Raw genomic sequence first — 14,040 nt, forward strand, 5'->3', positions numbered from 1 at the left:
GGTGTAAAAGACGACTTCGCTTGGTTCACCAGAGTGCAGACCCCCCACTCCTCGATTTGGAGCAATAGCGCTGTTTCTCTCTTTCCCCACGCATGTCTCGCTCGCTCCTCCTGTCTCCCTCTACCTCACTTGCTCCGCAGCGCTCCAAATCCGAGCTGAGTTGAGCCGAGTTGAGTCGAGCTTGGCCGAGTAGCCCAGAGACGAAGCGTTGTTCCGAGCCGAGCCGAGCGGGACCGATGCACTGTGCACAGGAACTCTGCACCACTGTTTGCACGCGTGTGATTTTGGGCGTTTGAGAGGCCCTGATTTAGAGGTACGTTCACTAATGCCGGTATATTCTTATTGCACGCAAACTCACAGTTGATGATTACGATGCCTCAAATCCCATAATGGAGCAAAACGGACAAGATTTCGTATATTTGAATCTAGTCTGGAAAGCAGTTGCATTGTCGATCCTTTGCTCTTAAATAGTGTTCGCTATAAGAAATACTACCGTCATTTCTGTGTGTGAACATTACTTGTATCGATCGGTGAAGAGAGAAACGAAGTCATGTTTTCTACATTTTCAGGAGAAACAAAAAACTGATTTGTGAGTAAAATATTGCGCTGAGCAAATTATTATTTTTCATTTGATACATGACCTATCGCACTTATCACGCACTTAGTAGAAACGATATATTTAATGACTGATTACAGAAATAATTATTTTAAAAAAGTTAACATAGCTCCTTTCTCCTGGCGCTGTAACTCGTGAAAAAAATGCATTTTACCGCAAAATTATTATTTATTGACTAAATTAATGAACATTAACGTGAAGTGGACTAAATCAATTATTTATTTACACGATAATCACCCGAATTGTAAAGAAATTACACTAGGAACACAGTCTAAATACATTCGGGCTGAGTGGCGGTTAAGGTGCTGGCTTTTTGAGCCCAAGTTGGCAGGCTCGATCTTAGCTCATTTTGGTGGTATTTGAAGGTGCTCAAATACGTCAGCCCCGTATTGTAAAGTAAATCTTGCGGGACAAAATTCCGGCACCTTGGTGTCTCCGAAAACCGTAAAAGTAGTTAGTGGATGTATAAACCAGTATTATTATTATTGTTATTATTATTATTATTATTATTATTATTATTATTATTATTATTATACAGTTTTATTTTGCCCACCCTGTATCTGACCAGAGATGGATAGAACTTCGTCAATATGTGCCAGGCCTGTTTGGCTTCCTTGCGTATATTTAGAGTTGAAAGTGTTAATATTACTGATGGCTTAATAATAATAATAATAATAATAATAATAATAATAATAATAATAATAATAATAATAATAATAATAATAATAATAAATTTAAGTATTTTAAATACGATGTTGTAAGGATCCGTTCATTCTATATAACTTTAGTTCTCGACCCTGTCCAGTGGTATTTGAAGGTGCTGAAATACGTCAGCTTCGTGTCGGTAGATTTACTGGCACGTGAAAGAACTCCTATGGGACAAAATTTAGGCACCTCGGCGTCTCCGAAAACCGTAAAAAGTAGTTAATGGGATGTAAAGCAAATACAGTAGCATTATTATAACTTTAGTTCTGTATTATTTATCGATAGAACCATAGATATTTGAGAATGGTTTTAGGCCTCCCTATAAACTGCCATTTTACTCTGCTTTAATACAAGTAGTTATAGCCTAAAGTGTAGTGCCTTACTCCCCGACTTTACATATCGTTTTTCATTAAATTAAATTTTCTTCAACCATTTTCTCGTGATGTACATACGGACAGACAAACAAAGATGACGGAAATTAAAAAGGGCGTTTCCTTGTTACGGTGGACACGACGGATGCAGAAATATCATTCTTTTTAATTCCGAACAATGCACAGATAAAACTCTTATTTTATACAGACCCGCTTTATAGACTGTGTAAGGAAAATCTAAGCTTGTCTGTGTTTGTCTGTTTGTCTGTGGGGCTAACTTAAGAGTCTAATCTGAATCCGCGCCGGGCTGAGTGGCTCAGATGGTTGAGGCGCTGGCCTTCTGACCCTAACTTGGCAGGTTCTATCGTGGCTCAGTTTGGTGGTATTTGAAGGTGCTCAAATACGTCAGCCTCGTGTCGGTAGATTTACCGTAAAAGAACGTAAAAGAACTCCTGCGGGACTAAATTCCGGCACCTCGGCGTCTCCGAAAACCGTAAAAGAGTAGTTAGTGGGACGTAAAGCAATTAATCTTAACCCTCAATGGCCACACTTTATTGAATGAAACTCAAAGGTCACACCGAGGTCTAATGAACCCCAATATTTTATTGAATTATAAACATATTTGAAAATAAAATATACGAATAATTTCAGAGATTCATTGTACCATTGTCTTGTAATCTGATGGCCATACTACGATAAAAATTGTAAAACTGAAAGAATTTGTATCTAATGAAGAATACAGAAATCATTCCCAGCTTTTTTCCAGTCCTCTCCAGTAGTAAACAATTCACTTGCATGCACTATGCTGGCAACCACTACTGGTTAAGTAAAAGTAACAATGTTGGTGATTAAACCATAACGTATTGTTACAAGGGTGTTAAAACTTGCATGTTTATTCACTGTAATCAGAGCACAATACTGTCCAATGTCCATCGCTGATCGCTCGCTGGCAAGACGAACACATGATTTTTGCCTTCTGATCCTTTACCCGGGGACGAAAGGAACACCTCTGCTTACGAGCTAGTGTCTCACGTGATGGAAGTTTGAGAAAAATGCCACTGGTTGATTATCGAAGAGACCACTTCAGTGTGGTACATCCAGGCGTTCTGTTTGGAAAGGTCCAATCAGATACATAGCCAGATTCTTGAAAAACGTTCTTATTTCCATTGGACAGTTCTCAGTACAGGGTATATAAAACAGCGGCATTTATGTCACTTTGATCCAACAATATCAAATTTATCGTAATATATAAACTCAAACAGAAGAGTCACAGCGGGTTCTGACTAACCCCCTACTCGATTCCCTATTAACTGGGACGCAAAAGAACAAAGGAGCTGCCGGTTTGACCGTACCTCCACAGTGCTACTACGTAGATTGATAAGGAGATGATTCCCATGCTATCCAATTTGTTACCAAAATAAAAATCGACCGAATCTGAGAGACCCCAGTACGACCGTTGAGGTTTAAATATAAACCAGCTGTAGTACCCGTCGTTGACGGGAGCATCACTTAGATGTGCATCATTACACTTTTGTCCACCGTTCATATTTTCTCCCCGTATTTTGAGGCACATAATTGAACGTGCACTCTCCTTATCATTGGCCTATCGTTACGTAGGCCTACTCGCTTCGCTTGCTTTCTGTGGCGCTTTGCACTTTCATATTATTATTATTATTATTATTATTATTATTATTATTATTATTATTATTATTATTATTATTATTATTATTATTGTTGCATCATTGCTGATGTTTGATTTGATCTCTTTCTTCCCGTATAAAAGAAAGCCAAGAATTGGGTTAATATTCAAAGAGTACTGACGTTGTACAAAGCCTTCAAAACATTGCCGGAACGATCTCCATAGCAACTCTCTGTACATTCTATAGGGTTAGTTACCGGCTATTGTGGTGGTGATTATTGTTTTAAGAGGAAGTACAACTAGGCGCCCATCCTCTATATAACACTTATCAGAGGGAAAAAATGGAAGGGATCTAAAACTTCGAAAAATGAAGGTATCGACGAAAGGAAGACAAGGGCCACGAAAGGACGTGAAAATGAAAGACTCCCTAGGCCTCCATGCGTAATACCGTCGGGGTCGGAAAAGAACAAGAGTTGACCAAGCGAGGTCGATAAGGATAGATGAAAGTGAGCAGCCAGGCACAAGTAAGTGGTAGCAATGCCAGGATTCAGCTAATGGCCCCGTGGTCGCCAACCCACGCTTCAAAGTTCAGAGCCCCTGGGGCCCCTATTAGTCGTCTTTTACGACAGGCAGGGGTTTCCGTGGGTGTTATTCTACCGACCCCACTCACAGGGAGATACCGGCTATTGGACATAAAAATTTCACTTGACTGCCACTAATATTTCTCTTATTTTTGGCTGTATCGGATAAAGGCGTAGAAAAGAAAATCGCCAGAAGCTATCTATATATATAAAATAAGAGTTTTGTCTGTACATTGCTCAGAATTTGAAAAGAATGGTATTTCTGTATTGCTCATGTCCACAGTAACAAGAAAATGCATTTTTTACTTTTCCGTAATTTCTGTCTGTCTGTCTGTCTGTCTGTCTGTCTGTCTGTCTGTCTGTCTGTCTGTCTGTCTGTCTGTCTGTCTGTCTGTCTGTCTGTCTGTCTGTCTGTCTGTCTGTCTGTCTGTCTGTCTGTCTGTCTGTCTGTCTGTCTGTATGTACACGCATCACGAGAAAACGGCTGAAGAGAATTTAATGAAAATCGGAATGTAAAGTCGGGCGATAAACCGCTACAATCTAGGTTATAAATTATTTTAATCACTCTGAGTGAAATGGTAGTTTAGGGGAAGGCCTGAAATTTAATTCTCAAATACATATGTTATTAGTGGTCGTGTCTTAATGAAAATCGCTAGACAAAGATGGGAAATAATTCGCTACAATATAGGCTATACACGCTGAGAAAAATGGTAGTTTAGGGGAAGGCCTAAAATTTAATTGTCAAATATTTATTTTATTAGTGGTCGTATCTTCACGAAAATTGGTATGCAAAGTCGGGGAATAGGTCGCTATAATCTAGGCTCTCAATGATGTTATTCGTACTGAGTGAAATGGTAGTTTAGGGGAAGGCCTGAAATGTAATCTATATATATATAATAAGAGTTTTGTCTGTACATTGCTCGGAATTTGAAAAGAATGGTATTTCTGTATCGCTCATGTCCACAGTAACAAGAAAATGCATTTTTTTAATTTTCCGTAATTTCTGTCTGTCTGTCTGTCTGTCTGTCTGTCTGTCTGTCTGTCTGTCTGTCTGTCTGTCTGTCTGTCTGTCTGTCTGTCTGTCTGTCTGCCTGTGCACGCATCAATAGAAAACGGCTGAAGAGAATTTAATGAAAATCGGTATGTAATGTCGGGTGATGAACCACTGCTATCTAGGTTACAAATTATTTTATTCACGTTGAGTGAAATGGTAGTTTAGGGGAAGGCCTGAAATGTAATTCTCAAATAAGTTATTTATGTTATTAGTGGTCGTATCGATAAATACTACATAACTAACATAACTTTAGTTATGTCGTAAGTTAGTAGTAGTTATGTAAGAAGTTATTCAATTTCCGATCACTTATGTCTTATACATTGTTACCGTACCGCATATAATCAGAGATATTCATGAATTTGGATTTTTGTTACTAAGTCCATATCAGCGCCGAGTCACGAGAAAATGGGTAAACAGAATTTAGTGAAAATCGGTATGTAAAGTCTGAGAATAAGGAACTACAGTGTACGATATAAATAATTTTGTAGGACACCCTAATATCACAGAGTCGAAAGAAAACTAATATGAAGGCCTGCAATATAGAAAGCTCATAAACTTTATCAACAATAACATTACATTGACCATTGTTTGTTGTGATGTGCTTTTTGTCTGCTGTTTCCTCTCATCCCCGACAGATAGGATTACTGCAGCGTACCGAGGTTTTTTAAATTTGCTTGACGTCGCACCGACACAGGTAGGTCTTATGGCGACTATGGGATAGGAAATGAATAGTGGTGTGAAGGAAGCGGCCTTGGCTTTAAGGTACAGCCTGGTGTGAAAATGGGAAACCACGGAATACCATCTTCAGGGTTGCCGGCAGTGGGGCTCGAACCCACTATCTCCCGAATACGATCTTCAGGGTTGCCGGCAGTGGGGTTCGAATCCACTATCTCCCGGATGCAAGCTCACAGCTGCGCGCCCCTAACCACACGGGCAACTCGCCTGATCGTACCGACTGTAACAGCCTGCCTGTATATTGGCAAGAAGTAGCTGGGGTGTAAGATAACTTTCTTCTTTAGCATGCCATTCCTCTGGTTCATACATTTGCTGATATATCTGGTACGTAACACACTGGTTCATCATAGTATTCGAGCTATTCAATCCCTACTATGAGCCACTGATTGGAATGAGTAGTGTGCATATTTAACGGAATAATGACAGAGGAGTGTTCACGGCAGTCTGCGACCTGGTTATTCCAGCTCTGGAACTTTGGACTCTTAGATCGGCACCGTAGTACTGTTCGTTGAAAGTGAGAAAGTGTGCGGTTTTTCATTTGATCGAGTATTTTATATGATAACATTGCTTTCAATCCCTACATTCCTACTGACGTTTTTGTAATGACCTATGTTGAATTCAGTTAGGAAAACCACCAAGTCAGTCTTTCTGAGCATCTCGTAGCGAAGCACGGGTACATCAGCTAGTTTTCGTATAAAACCAACCGCAAGACATATATACCGAGTTTTATGCTTTAGGTCCCTTCCGAAATTTTTTGAGCAACGTACAGTAAAGATCATACGCGACCTTATTCTAAACTGAAATATCAAGTTTAATTAAAATCCACAAATCCATCTTCCCGTAACAGATGCGGACAAACATTAAACTCGACATTGGTCATTACAAAAACGTCAGTGTCCTTGTCACAGAGTACAATACTAACCGACTGGAATGTTGCGTTTAAAACAATGCTGTCATACGAAATGCTCGATCAAATGAAAAACGGCACAGTTGGCTGTGTTGGCGCTCTAACAATGCCAAGTTCCAGAGCTGGAATGACCCGGCCACCGAAAGCGGTGTACATTGCTCTGCTGTTTTCCGTTAAGTCTGCACGCTCCCCTTGACTATTCTTCGATGTGATGTGCTTTGTCCCTCCTGCTACCACTCTTCTCCGATAGATGGCGTTACTGCTACGTGCCCACTAATAGCGTGCTTGAATATTGGCAGGAAACAGCCGGGGAGATTTATTTAGCATGCCATTCCTGTGCTTCATAAGTTATAGTTCTGATAACTACTGGTAGTTGACACATTGGTTCATCATGGTATTCCAGTTATTCGATCCGTGCTATGAGACACTGATAGAATGGGGAGGGTAAAAATTGACCCAGAGACAAGGTTTTGTAACGTTATAAGTAAGTGGAAATTAATGAAATATTACTTGGAATACGTCTCAAAGGAGAGATGTGTTCATTGCGATGTCTAGGAACCCACCATCCCGCCACCAGAAGTACATTTACTTTTATAACCTTATGAAGAGCATTACACGCCATTTTCATTGCTGAAGTAACTGCTTGCATTCCTATTCGCCAACATAAATTGGCACTTGATCTCATTCCCATCAATTTTGATAGTCGTATTCCGTTACCAACCCCGGCACAATAAAAGCACAAGTAAATGTAACATGTTAAGGAACCAATGGTGTTTCCGCAGGAAAGTAGAGGTCTAAGGCCGCTTTGCTGCTCTAACCCGGACCCCTTTGCTTGTTCCTATATCACTTGTCTTATCTACGTAGGTGGTTTGAAAAGTTCTCGGAATGTACTAGAATTAAGTGTCTTACCTCGGTGGAACTGCTTTTATTTTTCAACATAGTCTCCCTGTAGATTAATGCATTTGGTCCAGCGATGTTTCAATGCCTTGATCCCATCTCGAAAATGAAATTCCTCCAGGCCTGCAAAATACCTCTCCAATTCGGCTGTCAGTTCTTCCCTTGTAGAAAATCTACGTCCGCACGTCAAGAAACAGTCCACACCAATGGTGTAACAATAACCACCACCACCACCACCACCACCACCACCACCTTTTTAGTTCCTCAAACACCACGCATTAGTCCTTAAGTAGAGAGGTTGGAAGCATTGTGCACCGCGCACCGCATGTCAACATCCTTCCTGAGAAGGCCGCGAGAAGTAAACAAACGACAGTCGTTCCGCGCGTGTGGTCTTCTCGAGGGAGGGAATTGATGTCAGTGCAGTGGCGGCTCGTGGATTTCTCTTTCGGTATGGCTGCAGCTAACTTTGCAATACTATTAATCTAAATAACGCAGCTAAATTATCCTTACTATTTATTAAACTTTTAATAAATCAAACACTACCGATTTCTAGTTTTCAAGTCTGCAATAAGTTGTAACATTTTTTAATACTCAGATATAATATACACTGTCTTAATTTAACAAAGCTGTTTCTTTTTTCTCTTTCACATTAGGTATACACAAAATCCATTCTTCTTTCTTTACGACAAGCGAATTTGTCAATCACTATATTGTTGAAATTGATAACACTGCCATCAGATTATTTTCTACACTAATCATTGTCAATGCTGAAATTCGTTCTTCTGATATTGTATTCCTTAAAAACGTTTTCACTCGTTTTAAAGTAGAGAAGCACCTTTCAGGTTCAGCCGGTGTCATGGATGTGGCCAGTATTATTCGGAGCAGAGTGAATACTTCTGTGCAGCGTTCACTAACTCCAGTACTCAACATTGTCTCATACATCTTCATAAGTCCGGAGAGGCTTCGGAACTCCTGTCTTTGATACAAAACGGTTCGGTCACCAGTCGCTCTTCGCACAAGAACGGGTAGACTTCAATAGTGACATCGAGCTCACTGGATGGGAAGTTATGGGAGTCAGTTGATCCTTCAAAAAGAGATGCACTGAACAACATCGCAGAGGACAAATGCGTAGTTAAAGCAAAGCAAATCTCTTTCGCCTGACAGGAAATAGTGTCACGCACCTCTTTTACAACTATGTCCTCATTGTTTCCTTTCCTATTCCTCACTGGAGGAGAGTTTTCTTCGGGTTGATCGATTAAAAAAAGGATCTTGTTTCTCTCTATATTGATAGCGTAGAGAAGTTCATTCACTGCCTTATGAATACTCAGTGAGTTAGCAAAACGATGTTGTAGCTGGTTATACAATATGCCCACATGAGGCATGATGCGGTGGAAAAATGAAAGCCAGAAATATAACTCATGATTATTTATTATGCGTAAAAGCCCTGTGGCTGCTTGTACAGTTGCTTCATTCCTGTCATTTTGAAGTTCCTGGAAATACTCTTGAAGAGACTATTTTCGCAGACTGTGTTAACGAGTCGGCTATTAAAATTCCACCTGGCATTATATCCGCTAGGGATTCTCTTAGTCATGCGTCCAACACGGCTAACCGTGAAGGCGATTTGGAAAAAATGCTGGTATCGCTGCTAGACTGCTGAAGAAACATGAAATGGTCTATGGATTTTAGTGCCGGGAGTGTCCGAGGACAAATTCGGCTCGCCAGATGCAGGTCTTTTGATTTGACTCCCGTAGGCGACCTGCGCGTCGTGATGATGAAATGATGATGAAGACGACACATACACCCAGCCCCCGTGCCAGCGAAATTAACCAATTAAGGTTAAAATTCCCGACCCTGCCAGGAATCGAACCCGGGACCCCTGTAACCAAAGGCCAGCACGCTAACCATTTAGCCATGGAACCGGACACTGCTGAAGGAAATTTGGGCTTGTCGATTCTGTGATGCAGCTTTCTCCATAATTAAATGTAATTGGTGCGCATGGCAATGCATAAAATGTGCATGCTGGTAGAACTTCTTAATTATTGTTTGTACACCACCTTTATCACCACTCGTTAGTCTGATTACTACCGCCTCGTCGTATGTTGCGCGATAAGTTTATGAGTTTCGCCATTTAAAACAATATATAATTGCTCTAAAATACACTGTGCAAGTCCTTCTGCATTCTGAGTTTCAGGATTAAATAATCCCCAGAATCTCTCGTACACAGCACCATCTACTTCATACCGGAAAACAATAACCTGTTGAGTAAGTTCAGAAACACCCGTCGTATCATCCGACATTACAGCTAAACAATTTTGTTCGTTTAATTTCACTTCGTATTTCTTCTTTACACACCTCAAGAATACATTCTAGAAGCTTATTCTGGATAACCGTGGATGTTCCTCTAAAGACAGTGAACTTCAATAAATGGGCTTTGAGGGAATCATCTAACTTTCCAGCAAATTGTAATAATCCTCGGAGAATGCTGAGATTTGATGAATGGTCACTCTCGTCATGGCCTCGTAGTGGAAGTTCAAATTTACCACAGAAATGAAAATGAAATGGCGCATGGCTTTTTTAGTGCCGGGAGTGTCCGAGGACATGTTCGTCTCGACAGGTGCAGGTCTTTCGATTTGACACCCGTAGGTGACCTGCGCGTCGTGATGAGGATGAAGTGATGATGAATACGACACATACACCCAGCCCCAGTGCCAGTGAAATTAACCAATGATGGTTAAAATTCCCGACCTTGCCGGGAATCGAACCCGGGATCCCTGTGACCAAAGGCCAGCACGCTAACCATTTAGCCATGGAGCAGGACTTTACCACAGAATTGTACACAGTTAATTATTTGAGAGTATTTCTCGGTTTATTACGCACTTTCTCATTATATCTGTTTCTTATGTGTAGGCCTCGCTTAGCTTTGAAGCAAAATTTACTGTTCCTAGCATAGCTAAGTCAATCTCGTTCTTGAGGTGTTGAGCTGACTGTTCATGTCTTTAGCCTTTCACCTAAATGCTTCAAATCCACCACTCCGGTATTTTGTCAAGTTATATCACCTCCAAACAACAAACACGGAAAGCAGAACAGAGCATTTCTCTCGTCGCAACCAATTAACAACTTCCACGTATACACTGAGGAATTAAACTTTCTCACCTAAGTTTGTTGTCTATTTGACGATGGTTGACATATAGACAAATCAGTTGCAGGACGTCCGGCATTCTTCATCTCATTCTTCTCAGCGAGAGTTAATTGTGAAAATGAAATGCCTTGTAAATACCTAACAATATTCTTTTCCATGTCTGTTCATAAAATTTTAACTACAATTAACTGTCTCGTTGAGGCATTGTAACTGGTAAATGCGTACTGTGCAATTTAAAATAATTGACACTTTATAAATGAATCGTTCACCCGAAAAACGTTTTATCCACCAAAAAGTAAACTTTACAGGAGGACAAAAAACGGTTTAATGCTTAACTACTATTATTTTTTAACATAAACTGGATACATAAGGTAACGCCATCATTGAACAATGTAAGTAAATTTTTCAACACAGTATGGTACATTTACAACATGATTGTTGGCAACATAAAAATTTTGCAGCAGGAATAACGTTGTATGTGGCTAGTAACAGAATTGTTCTTCTGAAATAGACTCACAATATTATCTGAAATCCCTTCAAAAAAATAGAACACAGCACTAAACATAATCAGAATACCTGAGTACAGTAATATCACACTTCTGCAGAAAGCTTGTGTCTCATTATCATTGCCAAATAGTTTGCAATACGCTATACCTTGTAAAGTCAGATAGTTATGATTTAATACCACAAAAAAGACTATTACACACCGAGGTGTTAAACATTATTCACTTAGTACGTTTTCATAGAAACCTCTTTTTTCAGGAGGAATATACTGATACATGTCCAACAGATCCTTTTTTTTTTTTTTTTTTTTTGCACTCTTGATTGGTAAAGGTGTTCTTTGTAAGAAAAAGCTGAAATGTTCATAGATGGCAAATTTATGTTTCTGGTTCCTCTTGTCTTCTTTGCCAAGCATTGATATACCCAAGGTTGTAAAATATTATGACTTTTTCTTCCTCTAAGCGTAGTGGGATCATCGGACGATATTTGAAGCCATGCATATTGTGTTATTTTGAACGACCCCTTGCTTAAGCTGGTATCCAGTATGGTAAGATCCGTGAAATGTTCACTTTCCATCACGCAAACCAGAAAACCACATGTTTTAGCATTTGCAATCACAGGTACCCAGTCAAATGACTCATACACAGAGAAGGAATTTTAGTTCCTCTCTATCGTGGCGAAGTCCCTGTCACAGGGCAAGAAACTGTGCCCTGTGGAAAGGAATTTTTGATTCACAGCAGTAAAATATTTGCAGACGATCAGATTCTGGTACAGAGTAATCATTCGCCAGTTATTATTCTGACCAATACAGCGGTCAGACCAGACAATCAAATTACGAATTTCACCAGCTTTAAGTGGCTTGAAGTGCGTAGTAACATATTTCAGTATGCAGGAAGATATTTCTGCTGACCCCCTTCTGGCAATACTTTCATGCCAAAAATACATGAAAGCAGTATTGTTACCCAAATTATGGATTGCTAGGTTCTAGCACGAGTACTGACGTTGGTAGAACACAGAAGAATGGTGTAATTGTGGACAAAATAGCACTTGATGAAGATCCACACACAAGGTCACTACATTTTTGTTGGTTTTGCTATTATCAGAATCAGCTGCAAGTGTTTTGTATGCTAGTTCAGCCCTAGTATGGTGAATTGTGGTTTCAATTTCAATTCGTTTACATTCCTCTTCAGATGAGGCTGCAGTCAACTGAATGAACAATCTGTCACCTAGGAATTCCAAATTTCAATTGAAAATCTTTTCTAAAGGTGTCTCTATATGTGCTTTCAGTGACATTAACATTAGGATATATCTCCCGGAAAACTTCATACATTTTCCGCACGTTCAGTTGTGGACCGAAGAAACAGTTCACGCTCTTATGCCTTGAGTAGTGACTTTCCTGTTTTGGAAATGATTCAATGTGTCTTTTTACTAAGTCTTTGTCACAATCAGGAATTCTTTTTGGCCTGTTGGAATGCTTTCCTCTTTTGTCCTGAAGAGGCTAGTTGGCTTTCATTTTTTCAATCAAGGTTTGCACTCTACTAGGTGTAATACTATATACACTGCACAAAGTCTTCTGACAAACCTGTACCCTACCATTTTCCAGAGGTAAGTAGTAAAGAACTGAACACTGGCGACGTGATACTTCTTCTGGGGTAGCCTGTCTCTTTACTTCCCCTACTTCAATGCATTGGTGAGCCAAAAATGTTGTTTGGTTATCGTAATTAAGCCCGTAGAACGTCTGGAGCAACTTCGTTTTACTATTCACAGGAACATTTCCGCACGAAAACTTGCAGTGGCAAACTTTTTCCTAAAAATAAAAGAAAAAACTCAATTGAATCGGAATAAATTAGGCCTACATTTAGCATATAAAAGCTTACTTGTTATTTGTGAACTAGAGGCCAATTGTTTTTATCATGAATATGAAATTATACGATCTGTACTATTGCAACAATAGCTACATAATATAAACATGTTAATGTGCCTATATTTCAAAACAGAATTGCTCTATAATCATGATATTGTTCCAGAAGTGCAAAAGGCTTGTATAAGAATGGGTTCTAAATATTTTACATAGGTAAATCCAATACTGACCGATCAGTTAATACACTTTAAGCATTATATGGATCGGAATCAGTTACAACGTTGTTTTACCCACCCACTTGGTGGTAGTTTTCCAGGAACAGGTTGCTTGTTTTTCGAAATACTGTATATGGGCACCCGCTGTCCTTCAGTGCCTTTCGTCTGTTATCCTTCCAATTAGCTAGATTAACTTTCCATATTTTACCTTTATTTAGCCTTTTTTGATCACTCTTTGTTAGCGACACAACAACAGAGTCGGCCATGTTGCTTGTAGTTACAACGTTGTTCTACTAAACGGTAATTTGAAATATTCATCATGGCGCCAACTGTTATTTCCTGCAAGAACAAAGTTTCCCATCGCATGCAGGATACCATATAGAACGTTATTCCATCTTGAACTCACTTTCAACAAAACTGTTGGTTACAACTTTTTTCGGGTGAACGATTCAAATACTGATTGTTAGAAGGCGCAACAAACACGACACACTATTTGCTCTTCGAAAATACTGTAACCATCTGGCTGCGGGCTGGTCAGGCTGCAGTCCAGCTGTCACGCTAACGCGCTCGACTCCCTTTCTGCTTCCTCCGTGCGCAGAGTGAACGGCGCAGCACGTGGGTAGGGCACAGCCCGAAGAGTGGGAATCCAGCCTGGCTGTTTGCTAGTGTAGTGGCAGTTAGGGATGGGCATGAGCGCAGCTCGAGCGGCTCGAGCTGATGACGTCACTGCTCGATCTAGGTCGAGCAGTACTCGAGCAGGAGTATGGCCTGCCATCTATGAGTGATTACCTTGTACTAAATCAGATGAGTGGCAATCTT

Source organism: Anabrus simplex, chromosome 1, assembly GCF_040414725.1.
Source record: "Anabrus simplex isolate iqAnaSimp1 chromosome 1, ASM4041472v1, whole genome shotgun sequence".
Taxonomy (NCBI): Eukaryota; Metazoa; Arthropoda; class Insecta; order Orthoptera; family Tettigoniidae; genus Anabrus; species Anabrus simplex.